This window comes from Tupaia chinensis, unplaced genomic scaffold (assembly GCF_000334495.1).
Source record: "Tupaia chinensis unplaced genomic scaffold, TupChi_1.0 Scaffold000198_1, whole genome shotgun sequence".
NCBI lineage: Eukaryota > Metazoa > Chordata > Mammalia > Scandentia > Tupaiidae > Tupaia > Tupaia belangeri.
Window position 1 is genome coordinate 1764407 of NW_006159673.1, and position 21797 is coordinate 1786203.

The following is a 21797-nucleotide window of genomic DNA, read 5'->3' on the forward strand; positions in this document are numbered from 1 at the left end:
CAGGCTGTATTTGAATGGTTTTCTGTTAGTGACGAGACATCGTACCCAGTCCTTAGGTTAAACTGATCAGGTTAGAAATGCAGTGCTTCTTTTCCCATTTTACACATGGTTGTGGATAAGCTTGCTCCAAATCTTGAGCTGAGCCTCGTTAATCTCATGCTATAATCAACTGAACAGACACTGATGAGCTTGCAGTAAACGTGTTCTGTACTGGGTTTGGGATCTGAAGAGTTTATTATGTGCAGTTAAAATTCATTTAAGAAATACTTTTTTCCAAAATTAGGAAACATACTCTTTTTCCCTCCAAATATTGAAGAACATGATGTGGAGTTACGTCAGTTTGATATAAATGTGCGTTTCTTCTGAGAGCCCATGAAAAGATGGAGTTAGAAGGTGCTGTCCCTCTGCCCTGGCTCAGCGAGGATGCCACTGCTCCAGTGTAGCTGCTGTGCGGTCAAGTTCAGGTTGTCCCTGCCGTGTCCTTCCTCCAGGGCCGTCACCGGGAGGATGAAACATGGTGGAAGGGCTCCAATTCCTGGGGAAAAGCCCGAGCGTTTGAAATCTAGATGGCAAAGGAGAGAAGAGAGGGACGTGCAGTCAGCGAGGAGCACTGGATCTCCTCTCCTGTCCTTTCTTCAGAACTCGGGCACAGGCCTGGGCTTACAGGCTGGCCTCCTGTTTAGTGGTTAGATGCTGTGCAGAGGAAACCCGGCCCTCGTGGCCAACCGCAGTTGGAGTCCTGGTTCTGGCAGTTGGCGTAGGTGCCAGTGCCGATGGGGTGAAGTGCTCTTGCCCCCCTGGAGAGCACCTCTGTCTGTCTGTTGCGTGCTTGCTCTCGCTCTCTCTATCTCTCCCTCTCTCCCTCTCTCGCTTGCTCTCTCTCAAGCGTACATGCCCTTTGGCAACTGAAACACAGCAGGAAGTAGGTCTGTGTTACTTCTTTTGCTTCCTGCGTGTCAGGCCAGGCCTCTGCTCAGTAAGTACGTGCATTCTCTCAGTGACACCCCCCCCCACCCACACACACACAGCTCTGTGCAGTTGTTACTGTTCATTAATTTTGCACGTGAGGAACCTGAGGCTCAGAGAGGTGGGGAAACCTATTAAGGTCAGGTAGCTGAGACAAGGCAGAATTGGGGTCCCAGCACCAGCCCACGCTTGCGACCACACTCCTGCACTGTAGAATTCCTCCTTCCCAGTCTACCCGTGTTGGGGGAGGCTCCTGGGATGTTCTGTTCACAGAGAGCTTGTCTGCTGTCCTCCTCCTCCTGTGGGGATGTCTGTGCCAGGACCCCTGGTGCCTCGTGGCACAGACTGCCTGGGAGAGACGCACTGCCAGGCCGTACCATGTGTGCCAGCAGCTCCGAGGCTGTGCCGCCTGGTGCTCCAGCTGCTCCCCGGGGGTTTCAGTGGTCTGGTTCTTGCAGGTCCTCACTCCCACCCCTCCTCCGTCTAGGACACAGCATGGCCCATTTTAGTGAGTGACACTGTGTCTGTTCCACACTCAGTGGGGACCCTCTTCCTGAGATGGATTCTTCCCTAGAGCCATGCAGGTCCCTCTGCAGTTAGATTCCTGGCATGCACATTCGTACACTAGAGAAATGAGTGAATGTGTTAATAATAAATGAAGGTGATACTAATGTATAATCAGGTGGGGACCAGCGAATGACGTAATGGTTGCGCCTCTTGACTCCCTCGTAGTCAATCATGGTTCAAGTCCTGGACCCAGTGGCTTGTGTGCCCAAAATCCTGAGAAGAGAACGGAGGACAGGGAATTGTGGCGTGGCCATCCCCCCCCCCCCCGGTTGGTGATTTCTCGCTTTCAGTCTCTCTGTTGAGCACACACACCCTATAGCAAAAATCTCTCCAAAAAATATGTGTGTGTGTGTGTGTCCTCTGTTCTCTTAGTGTCTTTACAGGCAGCCGTCCCAGGAAGGCCTTTCGTTTCCCTTGGGCAAAGCAGAATTCATCTTTTCAGATAGAGACAGAAAGCCTTGGCAAATGAGACTCATAAAAACTTCGGGGTTCAGTGTGACCGACTTCAGAGTCTTCCTGCATGCCCCCATTCCAATTTTAGAGCCCCATTGCTTCCCAGTCAGTCCTTTCCCTTTAACAGGATTCTCGGCACAGCTGGGAATTCAGCTTGTGCTGTGGTCCAGCCACTTGCAGGATCAGATCCTGGGTCTGGTTTTCAGCAGCCTCTGCTCTGCTCTGCGCGAGGATAAGGATCTCTTTCGGGGCAGACACGACGTCGTCCAGGCAGTTATGCAGCGCTCCAACTGGGAGTTGGAATCCCCGAACTTACTGCCTTCTCTCCACTCTCCCACTGCCATCAAAAGCGACCAGCAATCTCATTACATTGGTTAGTCTGTCAGACATGTTCAAAGGCATCATAAACATGGTCACATCACCCGTAGAAGCGTTTGGTTAGGAGTAGCCAGTGGCGATATTTTTGCATGATCTATTGCCACATCATGCCACACTCTGCTGCTAGAAATGGAGTCGGTAGTTCCTTTGAATCTAATCCACTCAGAAAACGAACTCCAGAAACCCCAGGATCAATTCAGAAAACTCATCCAAACACTCACTACGGATTTGTGTTAGGGTTCTCCAGAAAATGAGAACCAGGATGTGTGTGCGTGTGTGTGTAGGTGTACATGCATACACACACTTGATACAAATACAGGTGTAGAGAGAAAGTAAGTATGCTTGTATGTATGAATCCATTCATCCCAGTGGTCAGAGAGAGAGAGAGAGAGAGAGAGAGCGGACTGGCTCACATGATTGTGGACGCTCGGCAAGTCCAGCGTCTGCAGGGCAGGCAGGCTGGAGGCACCGGGAAGAGTTGCACCTTGAGTCCAAAGGCAGTCTGCTGGTTGAACTTCTTTTTAGGGGAGGTCAGTCTTTGTTATATTAAATTAAGGCTTTTAACAGGATAAGTTAGGAGGGTGATCTACTCTACTCAAAATTCACCAATTTCAGTATTAATTTCATACCTAAACACCAGGGTAAGTTTGACCAAACACCCGGACACCATGGCCCAGCCAAACTGGCCCATGATAGTAACTGCCACACCAGTAATGAGTTATAGAAGATCTCAAATAGCTGATTTCCTGTGGTCATCAACAGTGCTGTCCTTTGCCGTCTCCAGCTTGTTTTGTTTTGCTATAGAGAGCACATACTTGCCAGAGAGTGGCAGAGGGCGAGAGAGAAAGTGACAAAGTACCTCCCAAGGGGCATAACCATGCCACAGTCCCTTCCCTCCTCTTGGAATTTGAGGCTTGTCTACCTGTGGGCCTGGTGTGTTTTCAAGCTGGGACTCTAACTGCACAGTTGGCCGTGTGGGGTCAGCTGCCTTACCCACCGTGCCCCTGCCGGCCGCTGCGGTCTCTGTCTCAGCACTGGTTGCTCTTGTCTGGGCTTGGCTCTGACTTCTGTCCCCTCTCACCTCTCAAGCACTTTGGCAAAGGTGTTCTGCTTTGCCAGATCAGCTAACCTGTTCCAGGCCTGGTCTTGCTAGACCTTATGCTCTCCTTGACATTGTCTGTCACTTGAACCTTCTTTTCTTCTGACTCTCCTCCCTTCTTGGCCTCCTCTGTGTGGTCCTACCTGTGGCTCAGCATGGGTTTTCTTTGGCAGGCTCTGCTGCCAGCCCCCTGCCCAGCTCACTGCCTGCTCGGGCTCCACTGCCAGCCCTCTGCCCACCTCGCTGCCTGCTCGGACTCCGCTGTCAGCCCTCTGCCCACCTTGATGCCTGCTCAGACTCTACTGCCAGACCACTGTCCACCTCGCTGCCTGCTCGGACTCCGCTGTCAGCCCTCTGCCCACCTTGATGCCTGCTCAGACTCTACTGCCAGACCACTGTCCACCTCGCTGCCTGCTCGGACTCCGCTGTCAGCCCTCTGCCCACCTTGATGCCTGCTCAGACTCTACTGCCAGACCACTGTCCACCTCGCTGCCTGCTCGGACTCCACTGCCAGCCCTCTGCCCAGCTCGCTGCCTGCTCGGACTCTGCTGTCAGCCCTCTGCCCACCTTGATGCCTGCTCAGACTCTACTGCCAGACCACTGTCCACCTCGCTGCCTGCTCGGACTCCACTGCCAGCCCTCTGCCCACCTCGCTGCCTGCTCGGACTCCGCTGCCAGCCCTCTGCCCACCTCTCTGCCTGCTCCGACTCTGCTGCCAGCCCAGATTCTGCTGCCAGCCCCCTGCCCAGCTCACTGCCTGGCCATCTTCGGCTTGTTGCTGTCCTCCCAGTTTGTCTATCTGACACAGTGTGTGTTCAAGAGACGAAGACAGTCAGGGAGCATTCTGAATACACCATCACTCCCAGATACATCCCAGTGCCCCGAACTGCAGGCCTTGCCTTTCTGCCATCTCCGCGTGAATCCCAGAGGCAGCACAAACTCTTCAGAACTCAGGTGCACGTCTGTCCTCTCAGGCTGTGCCCATCTCCAGTCCACTGGTTTGCTTTCTCTCTATGCCTTCTGCTGCCTCGTGGCCTTCCTCTCAGTCCCAGCCTCCACTCTTCCTCACCAGCCCGCCGGTTTAACCGGAGCCCTGCCCGAGTTTACCGCCTCTTCCTTTCCATTGCTCTAGGACAGGTACTGCCAGAGCACCCTCAACGGCTCCCTGATACTGGTCATGTCCCCTGCAGGTCTGCCCTCCTGTTAGCTCAGAGAGACCTCGTCTGTGGCCTGGCCCATGGCCTGGCCCGTGGCCTGTCTCATCACCCGTCGCCCCCGTGTTTGCACCGCATTGATTTCTGCAGCGTCTCCGCGTGACTTGCTGGCTTACATCTGGATTTTGTGTGTGGCGTTTCCACTCTTCTCCCTGTTTATTTACCTGGCTAGCTCCTCGTTAGCCTTCACCTCCCCGGTGGAATCTCATCTGGCAGAGAGCCCCAGGCGAGGCCAAGCACCATGCCTTAAGCTTCCTTTCTGTCATTTGACCTGAAATTATCTCTGTATGAGATTGTCTTCCCACGTGCCAGCACTGCGTCTTCGTCGTCCTTGGGTCTCCAGTACTTAGAATGTCCAGAACGTAGCGTGTGTTTACAAGACACTGATGAACTGCATACGTGTGTTTAGCAGCAGACATTCGATGTTGAACACTAAGTGGGAACTGAACGCGTTAGAGCAGGGAGCAAGCGAAGGTAAGAAAACAGCCTCCCAGGACTTGGGAGCCCGAGATCTAGAGACTAGTCAGTCCTCACCCCGGCGGCCCAGACCCCAGGTTTGACAATGGTACCAAGCTATGCTCTCAAGGGCATGATACTCGTAAGATCTGTCAGTTTACAGACTTGACAGATACTGGGTCTTTCTATGCTCACGTAGACTGGGTCATTAGTGCCAGAATCAGTGAATCGCATGAGATTTCCCAGAGACTACGCTGTTAAATGACCTGATGGCTCCAGTGACCAAGGCGCGATGGTCCGAGACCCCCGCCCCGCAGGCCTGTAACTGCAGGTGCGCTGGTCCGTTCTCGCTCCCCTGGCAGCGCTGTCCCACACGGGCAGGCGCACATAGGAAGAGGCAGCCAGGTCCACGGGACACCCGAAGGCGAGAGTTTTCCTGGGCAGACAGCCTGTGGTTGAGGGTCAGGTATCTCCACAGGTGACCAGTATCATCCATGCGATGCTCAGGTTCCATGTTTCAGAATGCCTTACCCCTTTTGCTTAACCTCAGCAGCCAGGTGTCTACCAGGTCTTAAGGCACGCAGGCTGCCGCCACTGAGATGGGCAGAGCCCTGGGCCTGGAGTCCGCGAGCTCGAGCCCAGCACGGGCAGGTGGGCGCGCAGGGTGTGGCGCGCAGGGTGCCCACTACAGCCGGACACAGAGCCCTTCTTCCTCCATGCTTCTGTTCTCTTGGCTTTCCTGCTGGGGGAATGTCTCCATGCAGGCAGGAGTCGGGCTTGCCGAGTGTCGTCACTACTGGTGTGGAGAGTGTTGCCACACTTGGTTGAAGCTTGTTGGCTGTTTTTAAGTAGGGCAGCTTTGACTTCGGACGTGGTCATCACAGCTTCGTGAAGCTCTGCAGCAGCGTGGAGTGACCCGAGGGTAGAAGCTGAGCCTGCAGTTGTCGCGGGGCCCGTGCAGGCCCTGGGAATGAGCAGGCCCCGGCAGGAAAGCAGCCCTGTTTCTGGGCCACAGTGGAGAATGCGTGTCCTCGCTCCCAGAGGCCCTGCTTCCGCGGTCCTGCAAGCCCTGGCCCAGCACGCCTCCCCTCCCTGGCACACCCATCTCCTGAGGCATTTCTTCCCGCTCCTGCTCCCCTGCTCCCCGACAGCACCTCTGGAGTCATCTGGCTCTCCTGTCCCCTCCTCCCTTAGTCACTTCCTGGCTGCTCCTCCCCTCCCCCAGCCCTCCCTCTGTCCCTTTCATGTGCTCACCTGCTGCCCCTCCTGGGAAGCCCTAGCTCCTTCAGCTCCTTCAGCTCCTCAGGTGATCGTTGAGCAACTGCCTCTCTGGAGATCACTGTTACATCAACACAAATGCGCGCTAGCATTGCTGCTCGGAAGAAACCCTCTAGGCTCCACAAGCCCATTAGCGACATTTCTGGGCTCTGGCTCCCTAAAATGTCTCCAGAATCTCTCTCCCCTCCCCCCCCACACAGCTCGCGCCACTCCATGGAGACTCCTGTCAGCATGGCCTTGAGTGACCGTGCCCCCCCAGCTCTGCTGTCACCCCAGGCTCTGGTTCCACCCCCGTCATCTTCTGCTCCCATCTGGCGCCTTTGCCAGGTCTGCCCTCGGAAGCTCTGACCCACCCAGGTTCCTGTCTCCAACTCAGGCTAGCTCTCGTCTTTAGATTATTTTGCATTGTGATGGCATCCTCTGTGTTGTTGGGTTTTGTTCATTTGTTTTTAGTTTTTTCCTCCATAACAGAAGACAGAGAAGAGAGGGGTGGGGACAACCCCAGCAGGGTCTCTATACTTTGGTCTCTCTGAGTCTCAGCCAGCCAGGATCATGGCATGCACGTTCTGCTGTGCAGAGACCTCGGGAAAATAATAAATCACCCCCGGGGGGGGCATGACCATGGCATAATCCCTTCTCCATTCTCTGAGGCTTTTGCGCATGCACACACGTGCCCAGTGTGATTTTTGAACTCACTGGGTCCAGAGCTTGAACCATGGAGTCCACCATGCGATACCCAGCCTTCTTTTTTTAAAAAAAAATTTTTTTGAAGAATTATTTAATTTAATTTATCTATTTTTCCCCCAAACTTCACCAGAGGGAGACATTGAGAGAGAGAGAGAAAGAAAGGGAAAGTGAGAAAGTAAGCCACCAGGTCTGGGACTTGAACCACGGTCAGCCATGTGAGAGTCCAGCACCTTAACCACCATGCCACCTGTCTGCCCCATGATATCTAGCCTTCCTTAACCTCCACACCACCTGCTGGCCCCTGCCTTACAATTCTTAATGATTTTATGTCAGTTTGTGAATCTGAGACAGTGGCATTTGCGTGGGGGCTTGGCACCTTGGCTTACACGAAGCCTCGATTCCCCAGTTACTACATCCCACCGTCCCACCGGTCTTGCCACCCCGTGACCTCTGCCCTAGCAGGGCTCCGGAGGGTCAGAGTCGGCTGCCTGCCCTGTGCCCTCAGCTGGCTGCTCCACACATTTGGTGGGAGACTCAGCAGGGGGCCCTCCCATGCAGGAACCTTGCGCTCTGCCACCCTCAGCTGGGACCTTGCAAATTAGGTAGCTCAGACTGTTGGTGACAGGCAGTAGGTATCTTGGTTGGAAATTTCTGGGCTAAAGTCATTTGCCAGTGCCCTGTGGTCTAAAGTTGGGGTGCGAGCAGTCGTTTGTACTCTATTCCTGGAGCAGTCCCTAATTTCTCCGAGAAAAGTGCTGCTACTGATTTCAAGGGGCATTCCTAGCACTGACCTCTCACCTGCCTGTGGTGAAAAGGTGCAAATGCAGATATTTGCATCGGGTTTTTTTGGTTTTGGGTTTTTGTTTGTTTTTGTTTTTGCACTTGGATGCTTGGCAGAGAGAGGGGGAGAGAGCAGGAAAGTGAGAAAGCACCCACCCAGGGGGAATGATCAAGCCACAGTCCCCTCCCCTCCCTTCTCTCGGGACTTGGGCGTTCACCCACCTGCACCTGGAGTGTTTTTCAAGTCTCTGGACTCAAACCACAGTTTCCGTGTGGGTTCCAGCCACCTTAACCCCCACATACCTGGCTGGCCTGCTTTGCGTGGGTTTTTACAACAGCATGTCGACCTGCTGGCTCCTTTGATCCCTCAATGTCTGCCATTGAGGAGCCCTGACCACACGGGCAGAGGACATCTCCGCAAGCCTGCCGGGCTGCACTGCGAGCCGGGTGGCAGGGCTCTAAGCACCACGCAGTCTGTTGGCTTTGGCTCTGACACCGTGGCTGTGTTTGAATCGTGTGGTTGGTGTCATAGCTTGTTTTTGTTAGTCTGCTGTGTAAAGCCTACTCTGACCGCGCTGTAGGGTGCTCTTGGGGGCACGCCCCTTACCTTCCCTCAGGGTGCCCCAGAGAGGGTCCTCTGAGGAACTTCCCCCAGATGCCGGCCAGGAAAAGCTGTTGCAGCCAATGCTGGGGAGCTGCTGGGCAGATCTGCATGTTTGCATTCTGTTCTACTCCGTGCTGAGCTTCCATGTTAACTTTAGATGTCCTAGTTCCATGTTTCATGTGTTGTATTTATTTATAGTAAGCCACATCAAGTCTTTCATGTAACTAGGCAGACTATTAAAAAAGAGATACCTCTCGTTTCCAAGAAACAGGCCATTCTGCTTTGTTTTTCCATTGCTCAGATCCTGGTCGGTGTCGCCCTTGTCCCTGGGCACCACACTCCTCACTTAGACCGCTTGGGACCAGCAGTTGGAGAGGAGTGGACCCTCTGGGGAATGGGCTGGGCAGCCTTCCCGTCTCCTGCTTCTGGCCTGTTTGCACATGTTCCCGAGGCCGGTCAGGCCCGTCACTGAGCACCACTGCAGACCTTGACACTGGGGCCGCGGCCCGTAGGGTGGGAGGCAGAAGGCAGACCAGCCCGTGCCCTCGGACGCGCCGAGTCCGTTTAGAGAGGCAGCTGACATACAGGCGTGCGTCACTTACGTCTTCCGAGAAATGTGTCATTGGTGATTATCACCGTGCAAAATCCGTGTATTTTTTGAAACCGTCCTTTGCTACAGTCAAGGCACAGACACCTCCTCAGCCTAGGCCTGCCAGGCTAGGTCATCAGTGCCTGTCTTTCCATCCTCACCTTGTTCCGTGGGGAGGCCTCGGGCAGCGGTTCGGGGTCAGCCCCGTCATGGCAGCGCCTTCCGAAGGACCTCCCGAGGTGTCTCCTGCGCTGTCACTCTCTGAAATACGCCCATGGAGTTTACTTGGTTTGTTTCTTGCTTTTTATTGCAGATCATAAACGGATAATGTACCGTTTATGTTCCTCTTTATTAATGAAAACCTTCGGCGTGGGGGCCATGTTTGCAAAGGTTTTAGGAAGCTCATTGAGGTCTGCAGAAGCCTGAGAGCTGTCTTGGAGCGTTCTCTTTTTTCTCCTGCAGTTTCCTTTTCTCTCGCCTCTCCTTCAGCTGCGAATGCGTGTTCAGGAGGCAGCAGGACTCGTCCAGCCTTGCGGTGATCGTGTGGGCGCCCGTCATATCGCGGTCTGTCGTCGGCCTCACTGCCCCGCGTGACTGTGCATGGGGTGGCTGGGCCAGGGCTCCCGGACTCGCTGCCGGTGCGGTAGCCGTTAGAGGAGGCGGCGCTCGAGTCGTTCTCCATAGACAGTTCTCATGGCCCAGAAGTACCACATCGCGGAGATACGCCTGAATGTCCTTGCAGCGTCTTCTTTTTCACCAGATGGACCCGCGGAGCCTGCTGTAGGCCAGGCACTGAGCCGTCGGCGTGTAGTAACTCGTTTCCCTCCGGCCGGCATCCCTACGAGGTAGGGCGTTCCTGCTGGAATAAACTCTGAGGTGACACAAGTCGCCTGTCTCTCCCAGTTCGCCACAGAGCCACAGTGATAGTTTTTTGGGAAATTTTTTAGGTATCTTGTTAGAGAGTACTCTAGGAGGACAATTTTTGATGTTTAAGACAAATGGCATCTATCAGAGAGTGTCTAAATGAAACCCAGGAGTCCCGTAAGAACCTCCAGATGGGCATTATTTGCCCATTTCCCTCCTGTAGGTTTCCAGAGACCTTAATAAAAATCATTATCGTGGGCCTTTTCCAACAACGAGTGAGTACTTTTGTCCACTTGTTTCATTACATAAATCTCTATTGGGAGTAAAATAAAATAGTACTATTTACTGCCGTCGGTAAATGCTGCGCTTGCTCTGCAGAGGTAGGTGGGCCTCCACCTCCCCCAGCCCCTGCAGCGCGTGGTTCAGCGTGGCACCATGGCCCACCGCGCAGGCCCAGAGGGCTGTGGTTTATTGCTCATGGAGTGAGGCCCTGTGGGAGAGCGGGCGGCCGCCCCTGCGGAGAAGGGAGCAGCCACTTGGGCTGTGATGAGACAGCGCAGCGGGGGAGGCTCCTGTGTGCCCTGCGGGCATCCACCTTCCCCGGAGCAGGGCTTATTAGGAGGCCTTCTTACCAGGACAGGGATGGCGCGGCTTAAGCTGTCAGCAGTCAGACCTCAGAAATGGAGCCAGGTCCCTTACTGCAAAGTTGTAAGTGCTTGTCACGTTTATGGGATGGGGCGGAAATCTTGTCTGTGCACTAACTAAACCACATCACATTAATCTCATACCACAAATAGCGGATTCAGCCAGCTGCCGTCAAGGGTGCTTTGGGAGCATTGGACACAGATCCACCCTGCGTTATCTTTTTAAAACTCTGGAAGGGGCCAGGAAGTGGCCTAGTTAGTGTTCAAGGCACTGGATCTCACGTGGCCCACCGCGGTTTGACCCTGCCCCCGCCCCACGCTGAGTGCATGCGTGGGTGTCCAAAATCCAGAGAGGAGGGTGGAGGAGAGGGATTGCAGCACAGCCGTCCCTCCAGGTGGTGATTTCTCACTTTCCCGTTGTCTCTGCAGCAAGTACACACCCTATGGTGAAAACCAGAACAAACTGAAAATGAGGGCCAGGTTGTGGCATGGCAGTAGCATAGCTGGACCCACGTGGGCTGGTCCCAGGTTCAGGTCCCGAGGGCCTCCATATATGCCAGGTATGCACACGTGATTATGGTCCAGGCTGGCCCATCCAGGGCAGATGGCGACCTGAGGACCCTGGTGGAAATGCTTCTCCATCTGTCTCTGGTGGAGTTAGTAAAGAAACTGTGAATTCCCCTGGAAAGACTTCACCTCTCTGTGTGGTCAGCACTGAGGCTGAGTACTGGTTATCTCCTGGGTTGCTGGCTGAGGAGCTTCGTGTTGTTTGCTTTTGTTTTATGGCATAAGTGATGTCCAGATTTGATCGTTGTCTTGTACTTCATTAGACAGATATTTAGTAAGTAGAAACTCTTATTTTCAAAATTAACAAATAAGACTTTAAAAAATAATTATTTATGTAATTTTATCATTATTGTTATTTTAAATCTTGCTACAGGGCACAAGCACTCACCAGAGGAAGGGAGGGAGGGAGAGAGAGAGAGAGAGTGTGTGTGTATGTATCTTGGGTTTTAAGTTCTGAGCTAAGTATTGGGAGATGGAATTAAATTTAAGTAAAATTCATAGCCTCCAGTACCAAAAGCCTGGGAGACACTGGGCACAGTCGTTGAGGTGCATCACAGGGAGACAGACCATGGGAGGCTATGCTTTCCCCTCAGGCCTGCCCTTTCCTGCCTTTCTTTCATTCTAAGGCGGCCAGTTTTCCACATTTAATCTCTCTGACAATGGAATGTGCCTACAGTTGTTGGAGACTCATGGCCACCATTTTTATTTCCTGGAGGCACATAAAAGGGCTTACCATGAGTGTTATCTCCTATTTATGCTTGATACTGTACTTTTATAAGGCTTTTTAAAATTACATTTATTTATTTACCTATTTATTTGTTGTGATTTTCAAGCCACCAGGTTTAGGACTCAAACTGCAGTTGGTCATGTGGGAATCTAGTACCTTTAACTACCACACCACCTGCTGGCCTAGGGCTTCTTTTTTAAAGAGAGATTTTTGCTATGAGGTGCGCACCCCGCTGGGAAGACAGAGAAACAGAAAGCTAGAAATCACCCCCTGGGGGGGGGGGGGCTGGCCACACCGCAATCCCTTCTCCTCCATTCTTGTCTCGGGACTTTGGGCACGAACATTCATGCCTCCTTCATGAATTTTAAGCCTCTAGGTTTGGGGCTCGAACCACGGTCAACTACGTGGGAGTCCAGAGATATAATCATTACGCCATCTGCTGGTGCCTCAGGGCTGTGTTTTTGTTTTGTTTTGTTTTGTTTTGTTTTGTTTTGTTTTGTTTTGTTTTAATTGCCAGAGGACATATATGCTCATCAGAGAGAGAGAGAAAGAGAGAGAGAGACAGCACCCCCCTAGCAGGGCATGGTCACGTTGCAGTCCCTTTTCCATTTCCCTTCTGTGTGGAGATTTTGACTAGTCATGCATGCATGTGTGCCCAGCATGTTTTTCAAGCCATAGGGCTGGGATTTGAATTGCACTTGGTCATGTTGATATAACACCCTTAACCACTAGGCTTTGGAGCTGACCCTGTAAGTCTTTTTAAATATAAATTAATTTACACTTCAGAAAAAATGTCCACAATTAGACCACAAGCTACAGGGAAGGAAATGTAGGCCTCGTCCCAGTCTGAGGGAGTGGTTGGTGGAGGAGGCATTCAGAGAGAGTGGCAGGTAGGAAGCCAACGGGGAACTGAGGACAGAAGTCTGACTGCTTTTTCCTATTTCCAAAATCCTTCCCAGGGAGCCTGAAGGGAGTCAGGGAGTCAGGCCCACAGCGTTAGCAGACCGTTTTGGCCTATTGACAACAGAGCTCTTCCTACATACTGTCCCTGATATAGTATCTTTGTGATGTAATTGACCCTCCCTATCTCTGTTAAAGGACTTTCTTTGGCTGATCTCAGCAGACTTTCCTTTTCCAATCACCAACCTAAAAACTACAAAACCCATCTATAAATTATGAGTCCCCCCCCCCAAGCCCCAGCTTCTAAATGTCCCAACTTTTGGGGCCAGACCAATGGAAAGACTTCAACTAAACTAAATTCCAAACTTTGTCTCTGTTCTCAACAGAATAAAAGGAACCCTCATGTCTGAGCACCTGGAGAAAGACACGCTTGCCTTTCTCCAAGTCAATCACTCATATTCATGTTTAGAAATAAACCACATTAATTATCAAATTTATAGAGTTGGTTATTTCCGTCAACAGGTACAAAGCGTAGCATGCTTATAAAGAGCATCCTGTGCTAGAGAAAGAGCTTAAAGTTTAGTGCAGAAATGTAGGCTCTGGGACCAGCAGTTAGCGTAACGGCTATGTCGCTGGACTCCCACGTAGTTGACTGCAATTCACGTCCCGGACCCGGAGGCTTAAAACTCACGCTGGGTGCGTGTGCATGTGTGCCCAAGATCCCGAGAGGAGAATGGAGGAGAAGGGATTGTGGCGTGGCCATCCTCCCTGGGGGGTAATTTCTCGCTTTCTGTCTCTCTGTCACTCTCTGTCTTTCTGGCATAGGCACGTGCCCTGTAGCAAAAACCTCTCTAGGGAACCAGCAGTTAGCGTAACGGCTATGTCGCTGGACTCCCACGTAGTTGACTGCAATTCACGTCCCGGACCCGGAGGCTTAAAACTCACGCTGGGTGCGTGTGCATGTGTGCCCAAGATCCCGAGAGGAGAATGGAGGAGAAGGGATTGCGGCGTGACCATCCCCCCTGGGGGGTGATTTCTCACTTTCTGTCTCTCTGTCTCTCTGTCTCTCTGTCTGGCAAGCGCACACGCCCTATAGCAAAAACCTCTCCAAAAAGAAAAGAAAAGAAAAACTCTCTAAAAAAAAAGAAAAGGAGAAAAAAAAGAAATGTAGGCTCTGGGGTAAGATGAGGAGTGTGGGAAATCAGTTAGCATGGTAATCTGGAGCCAGCCTTTGAAGGTCTTTATCCTGCCAGTAGCCAAGAAGGTCTTGGTCTTGGTCTTGGTCTTGGTCTCAGCTCACCCAGACAGCATCATGGGACAGCTCAGCGAGGGGTGGGGGAATGGGGCATGAATGGTCTATGCACAGCTGACAGAAGCCTAGATAATGTGGTCTGTCCAGTCAGATCAGTGATAAAGTACAGAGTCAGATGGAAGGGAGAGCTTCTTTATCACGGGGTGGGGGTATTTCCCTCTGCCACCACTGACTGGATGTAGCGGTCACAGCCTGTTATATAATGCAAGCCTCTTTCCGGTCTAGCTCTGTGACAGAGTTGTTGACAAGCGCAGAATAGCTTTCAGAGGGCAGTTGTAATCCATTTGGAGGGAAACAGATTGAACAGGTGTTTCTAAGGGTCATTTATTCTTAAACTAGGGCTATTTATTATTCATAATTTTCTTTAACTTATGACATCTGATAGAGGTAGGTTTGGCACAAAATGGAAGAGCAAATCTGTTTCGGATGTTTTTCTTTTATGCAAGTTTGAGAATTGAGTCCTTTATAGGAGAAATTGGCCGAGCTGAGGGTTTCCAAACAAAATAGACACTGAGATACATAGTTAGAAGGCCAGGTGAGAACAGATGATGGAGCCAGACTTGAGCAGTAGAGACAGCTGCACCGGTTTTGTACTTCTACCTGATCTTAGCACTGATTATCGTCTGCAGCCCCACGCCTGTTGTTTTCCACAGAATCTCACGATGTTCAACAGTAGAAGGAACTAGTTTATTTAAAGTTTCTAATTTGGGACGAGCAGGTGGCATGGTGGTTAAGGTGCTGGAAGCTCCCACACGGCTGAATACAGTTTGAGTCCCAGACCTGGTGGCTTGCTTTCTCTCTCTCTCTCTCTCTCTTTCTGTCTCTGGTCAAATAAATAAATGAATGAATGAATGAATAAAATGAAATAATTCTTTAAAAAGTTTCTCATTTCATTTTACTCTAATTAAAATTTTTGGATAGTTCTAGACTAACGTTTCAAAAGTTAGGGAAGAGGGAGCTGAACTCTGGTGCAGTGGTTAAACTCTGTGAGGCTGTGGAAAGGTTCTCAGTTCTCTGGAGACCTCACTGTGCATGCCAGGCAGGCGTGTGTGCGTGATCCAGGTTGGCTGAGATGGGGGTGAGTGCACCATCAGGATCCTTTTAGGGGTGCTCTCTCGCTCTCTCTCTTGCTCATTGAAATAAATAAACTTCAACAAAAAGGCCAAAACAAGAGTACATAGTTAAAATTTTTTCTCCTTACCCCCAGCTCCCTTGCTGAGGAAGCCAATGTTAGTTTCCTGTGTATCCCTCTAGAGGTATTTTATTGAGATATTAGCAAGTCTGTAAATAATTGATAGCATCTCATACACTGTTCTGCAGCTTGTTTTTTTATTTATTTTGAACATCAGCTTTATTGAGATACAATTCACATACTATGAATTGCTCTTTTAAAATGTAGAATTCAGTGATTTTTTTTTGGATATTCACAGAATAACATAGCCATCACTATTACCTAATTTTAGAACACTCCCACTTCCCCATTAAGAAAGCCTGCACCTGTTAGGGGTCACTCCCTATTTTGTCTTCCACCAGCTCCTGCAAACCTACTCTGTCTCTATGTTTCTCTAGTCTAGAAATTTTATATAAATGGAGTTAAACAAGATGGGGCCTTTTGCATCTGTTTTTTTTTTTTTACTTAGCATGATGTTTCCAAGGTTCATCCAACATGAAGCATTTATCAATATTTCTTTTTTTGAAGAATTATTTTTTATTTTAACTTTATTTATTTCATTTTTATTTTAATTTGACCAGAGAAGGACAGAGGAAGAGAGAGAAAATAAGAAGGCAAGCTGCCGGGTCCAGGACTTGAACTGTGGTCAGCCATGTGGGAGTCCAGCACCCTCAACCACCACACCACCTGCCGGTCCCAATATTTATTTTATTTTTGTGACCAAATAATATTCTCTTGTATGGCCATACCACATTTTGATTTTGCATTTGTGAGTGGATAGACATGTTGTCCCTTGGATATATACCAAAGAGTGTGCTTGTGAGTTCTGTGGTAACTATTTGACCGTTTGAGGAGCTGCCGTACTGTTTTCCAAAGGCTACATACATCACTTTGCATTTCCACCAGCAATGTAGAGGGTTCTAATTTCTCAGCATCCTCTCCAACATTTCTTATTGACTGTCTTTTTTTTTTTTTTTTTTTTTGAGAGGAGTTTTTTTGCTATAGGGCGCGTGCACTCACCAGAAAGACAGACAGAGACAGAGAGAAAACGAGAAATCACACCCCCCTGGGGGGGATGGCCATGCCACAATCCCTTCTCCATTCTCCTCTCGGGATCTTGGGCACGACGCACACGAGCCCGCCGTGAGTTTAAGCCTCTGGGTCCGGGACTCAAACCACGGTCGACTACGTGGGAGTCCAGTGACATAGCCATTATGCTAACTGCTGGTCCCTCAACTGTCATTTTGATGATAGCCATCTTAGTGGGTGTGAAGTGGTATTTCATTGTAGTTCTGATATGCATTTCCCTAGGGACTACTGTTGTTTTGCCAACTATTCAGGTGCTTATTGGTGTTTGGATGTCTTTTTTTTTTTGGAGAGGTTTTTGGTATAGGGTGTGTGCGCTCGCCAGACAGAGAGAGACAGAGAGACAGAAAGCGAGAAATCACCCCCAGGGAGAATGGCCACGCCACAATCCCTTCTCTTCCATTCTCCTCCCGGGATCTTGGGCACGCACACACACATGCCCGGCGTGAGTTTTAAGCCACTGGGTCCAGGACTCGAACTGTGGTCGACTATGTGGGAGTCCAACAACATAGCCATTACACCAACTGCTGGTCCCTGGATGTCTTCTTTGGAGAAATGTCTATTCAAGTCTTTTACTCATTTTTAAATTGGTTGATTTATCTTTTTACGGTTGTTTTTTTTTTTTCTTTTTTTTTTGGAGAGGTTTCTGCTATAGGGCGCGTGCGCTCGCCAGACAGACAGAGAGAGACAGACAGAAAGCGAGAAATCACACCCCCAGGAGGGTGGCCACACTGCAATCTATTCTCCTCCACTCTCCTCTCAGGATTCTGGGCACGCACGGACGTGCGTCCGGCGTGAGTTTAAGCCACCGGATCCGGGACTCCAACCGCGGTTGACTACGTGGGAGTGCAGCGACACAGCCATTACACCAACTGCTGGTCCCTTTACTGTTGAATTTTTAAAGTTCTTCATATATTTGGATACAAATCTCTTATCAGATAAATGATTTTCACATATTTTCTCCCATTCCTGGGGCTATCTTATTTTTTTTGATATTTTGGAGCACAAAAGTTTTAAATTTGTATTAAGTCCAGTTTACCTATTTTTTCTTCTGTTCCTCATGCTTCGGTGTTATATCTAAGAAACCATCGCTAAATAGAAGGGCAAAAAGGCTTACTCCCATGTTTTCTTCCGAGAGTTTCAGTTTTAGCTCTTACATTCAAGTCTATGATCCATTTTAGTTATTTTTGTACATATTCTGTTTTCATTTGATAATTTGTCTTGGAGATTTTTTTCAAACCAGCACTAAAGAACTTCCTCATTCTTCCCTTATGTGGATATACTGAAACCTATTTTAACAGCTCCCCATTGATGGGAATTTACATAAACATTTGGTTCTGGAAATTATTTCAAAATGTCATTGTGGCTTGAAAAGTTATTTCGTACCAGCCCCCTCAAAATGCGATTTCGCCATTTGACAGCCTTGGTTGTTCCCAGCAGTTCCTGCCATCCAGAAGCCTTTTGAGTAAAGTCATGCCAGTCCTCAGCACGACTTCAAGAATTCAACAGATTTCGTTCTGCTAAATATTTACAGTAAGTCAGGAAGCAGGAGGTTCCTTTATCTGGAAACATACCTTTAGGAGGACCAGGCACTCCGAGCATTCTGTTGTCGGTCCTGAGCCAGATCTGGTTTCAGATGACTTACTGGCATGCTCTCAGTTGTCACCGATGAGTCATTATCCAAACTTCGGGCAGTGCAGCCAGCCACTCGGTAAACTAAAATACTTAACGACTATTAAAAGGGGGGAGTTTCTTTGTTAAATAAAGGAGAAAGTGCTGGACATGGCAGAGGGGTTCGAGTCCCAGACCTGATAGCTCTCTTTCTCACTTTCTCTAGGAGGGCCCGTTCTCTACAGCAACTTTATACACACACACACACATATAAAATTAAGTAAATAATTCTTTTTTTAAAAAAAGTAAATGGAAAAGGCTGTTGAGCAGCTGAGATGGCCGTAACAAAGATTGTTCCCTGGGCTGAGAGGTGGCGTACTAGACTCTCACATGGCCATCCGCAGGTCAAGTCCCAGACCTGGTGGTTTGCTTTCTCACTTTCTCTCTCACTCTCTGTGGCCAGACTAAAATAATAATAATAAGCAAAATTAAATAAATGATTTAAAAATAAACAACAGCAGAGGTCGTTCCTTTCTCCTCTTGAGCTTTACCATGCTCAGCCGTGCCGAGGGCCGCTCACTCTCGGGTTGTGTGAGGGTCAGGCCAGCACGGCACCGCAGGAAAGGGCGTTCAGACCGTTCAGCTCTGTCTCTGCTCCCCGTGGTCTTGGGTCATCTGAAAAGTCATCATGCATTACAGCCCAGTAGACGCCTTTGATGGTCTCACCCTTGTGGACTGGAGCTTTTTCACCTGTAATGGCACTCAGAGGGCTGCATTTCTGAGCCTGGAGCTAAAGATTAGAGCACTTGACTGGGAGGGGACAGAGCCTGCAGGCAGCTGCCTTCAGCACAGATAGTGTTGGCGGAGATAGTGCTTGCTGGGGCACAGGGGCACAGGCCCCCACGGTTCCAGTGGCCCCGAGGGCCCCGCTGAGTCACGCGTTCCTCATAGTTCCTCATAGCTCCTTGTAGACAGTTCCACATAGCACCGTCTTGAGTTACCAGGTGGAGGCGAAAAGGAGCTCCACTGCCATTTCCATTTTCGTTTTGATGTAATTTCAGATTTACGAAATGTTGGAAAATAACACAAAGAACACCATCTACCCTTCACCCCGATTTCTCAGTGTGGACATCGTGTAGCCTCTGCCAGGCGTTTTCCCCTCCCATCTCCCTCTCCTTGCCCTCCTCTCCTCCACCTCTCCCCTTCCTCCTCAGAGGTCAGCCTGCCTTTCCGACATAATGACTGACTTTCCTCTACTCCAGCCAGCTAATTTACGCAGTTCACTTTCAGGCATCATCTTGTGTTCTCCTGTCCCTGCAGAAGGCCCCTCCGATCGGTCTTGGTTGTCCTTAGCCTGGCGGGCGGTCCGGGCACTCAGGCACCGCGGTAAGCCCGGGCCGTCCCGTGTGGTTACACTGCCGTGCCCTCTGGTGCACAGCCGAGCGCTCCGTTCTGCTGCTGCCGTGTGGCCCAAAGGAACGTTAGGGAGGAAGAGTCCAAGTGCGTCTTCCACGAACAGCTCCTGGCCTCGTGGCTTTTCCTGGTTCGGCTTTACGTAACCCGCGAGTGCCCCGCTCTGGGGAGCTGGTGTAGTGGGGAAGGTTAGGGTGTAAACCCTCAGTAAAACACGGACCTGTGGCAGCGACCCCTGCTCACAGTCCCGTGGCCTGCACGCATGTTCGCTGTGCGTGTTCTTCTGTATGTGTGCCTGTGTGGGGTCGATGGGCACCGCCTCCCCACAGACCCAACGCTTATCAACTGTGGTGAGCGAGCCCTTTGGCTGACATCACCTTTCTGGTTCTCATAAAGCCGCGTCTCAGAAGGCAGGGATGTTCTCATTCCTCTGTCTTTGACTTCCTGTCCCAGACGGAGTGTTTACGCTTTGAACACTTTCTGGTGGTGAGACAGTGATGCTGTTAGTCTGGACTCCTGCCGGATTTTTCTAAGAACGGAGAGAGTTTGATTGGGGTTAGGCATCCATTTAAGGGCAGGTTGGCTTCTTCATTTTAGGAGAAAGTGGGTACTTACATATTTGAGTAACGGTAATACCACGTTACAGGACTCCTGAAAAATCCAGCTGCTATCTGTTCACTCTCTTGTAAATATCGTTGAGGGGTTTGGTGACACCAGGCAGTGTCTCCGTGAGATCAAGGCGTCCCTGTCCCCCGGGGCTGAGGGCCGGGTAGAGGGACTCCGGCTCATTGCAGGAGCAGAACCAAAAGGAGATCTTGCTTCTCGCTGGAAGGTGTCCCCAGGCACGTGTTCACGAGGTGCTGAGGAGCAGGGCAAGAGAGGGTCAGGGCGGGAGGTTTACCAAAGTGACTTTGGGGGGCTCTCAACAGTCTGTAGGCTCTCTAAACAGTCTGTAGGCTTGTAGAGGCGGCCGGCCTGAAGCCCAGAGAGTTCAAGCATTCTGTGTTGGAGTCTGCTGCGAAGTGCGCCAGGCCGATGGCCGCGCAGCCGCCGCTGCAGGAAGCATGGTGCACTTGGAAACCTGGTGTGTGGGCGGAGGATTCCAGACTAAAGAAGCAGGAGAGAAGCCATCAGACTTTTCTTTCTCCCAGGAGAGAGAGGGAGACACAGGGACCCCCTGACAGGCCCTTGTGGTGCCACAGCCCACCCCCAGCCTTCCAGCCAGCCAGCCAGGACATGGACGCACGGGGCTCAGGTCTGCCCAGCCCTGTCCAGGGCTGCAGAGTTGTGCGGCCAGTGCCTCCTGCCTGCACCATGGAGGTTAGGCCTGACCTGGGCTTCCAAGAGGAAACCGGCACAGCAAATTTGCATCATGTCGGACTTATTAAAAACCTGCCCAGAGGGTGACCTGGTAGCTGACTGCTCTGAGAGTGTCCATAGCCCTAAGTAGGCAACGTGTTTCTTCCCGGTTTGAGTCACCTCCCTCGTCTGTCCAGTCCAGGCTGCGGCAGCAGGCTGGGGTTACACCTGCAGTAAACGGGAACTTCAGAGCAAGAAGACAGTGCTTCTCAGGCCTTCCCCGGGGATCTTAAGGGATCCAGAACTAGGCTTTACAGTGTCCAAATGCCTGGGCATGCTGCATTGGCTTCTAAACTAAGTTTTTAGCCACAAAAATAATAAAGAGCAGCATGCATGGGGATCAGAAACACGCTCGGGGACTTGGTAGGCCACTGCCGCGTTGAGCAGGCTGCCGTGCGGGCCTCAGAATAAAGGGGGTTCTCGCGCACCTCCGTGTGCGCGTCAGTGTGCGTGCTACTGATGAAGAGGAAGGGGAGTGTGCACTGGCTTGTGGGGAATTCAGGCTCGCATGTGCACTGCTGCGTGTGTCACAGCTGTAAAAGTGCCAGGCGAGGCTCAGCCCGGCCTGCCGGTCTCACTGCACATCCCGTAAGGGACGTCCCAGCCTTTCTGCTGCACTAGGGTGAGCACACGGTTAGGGGCACCTGAGGGCCACTGACGAGCCTGATGCCAGCCGACCCTCATACCAGTCAAACCAGAGTCCCTGGGTGCACCTGGCCACCAGCAAGTTTTTAATTGGCTGTATTTTCTAGAGCAGGTTTTAGGTTTGTAACAGCATTGAGAGGAAAGCACAGATTCCCCCATGCCTCCTACCCCACACAAGCAGAGCCTCCCCATTTTCAGCACCTCCAGCAGATACCTGGCCTCCGGGAACAGGTGGTGGCATACAGGTATAGGAAGCCACATGCTGATGGGGCTCAGGTCTCCCACCAGGTGGCCTGAAAATACATGTGCAGGTGTGCCCAAAATTCTGGCGGGGCAGAGCACAGGGCTCTCATTGTGACCAAACCCTGGAAAGGGTTTCCCTTCTTCCCTCCCTACCCTGTAGGCACCTGTGCTATATAATGGATGA

At 51.0% G+C, this 21797-nt stretch overlaps 1 long non-coding RNA gene across 1 annotated transcript; it reads right to left on the minus strand.

The window, feature by feature from the left end:
- Positions 1-215: 215 nt before the first annotated feature.
- LOC114007570 (uncharacterized) lies at positions 216-19324 on the minus strand. The gene is made up of 3 exons (XR_003549178.1): positions 18505-19324; positions 17917-18074; positions 216-562 (listed from the first exon to the last, which is right to left on the minus strand). It is a non-coding gene; the product is annotated as an uncharacterized LOC114007570 (long non-coding RNA).
- Between the last annotated feature and the right edge of the window lie 2473 nt (positions 19325-21797).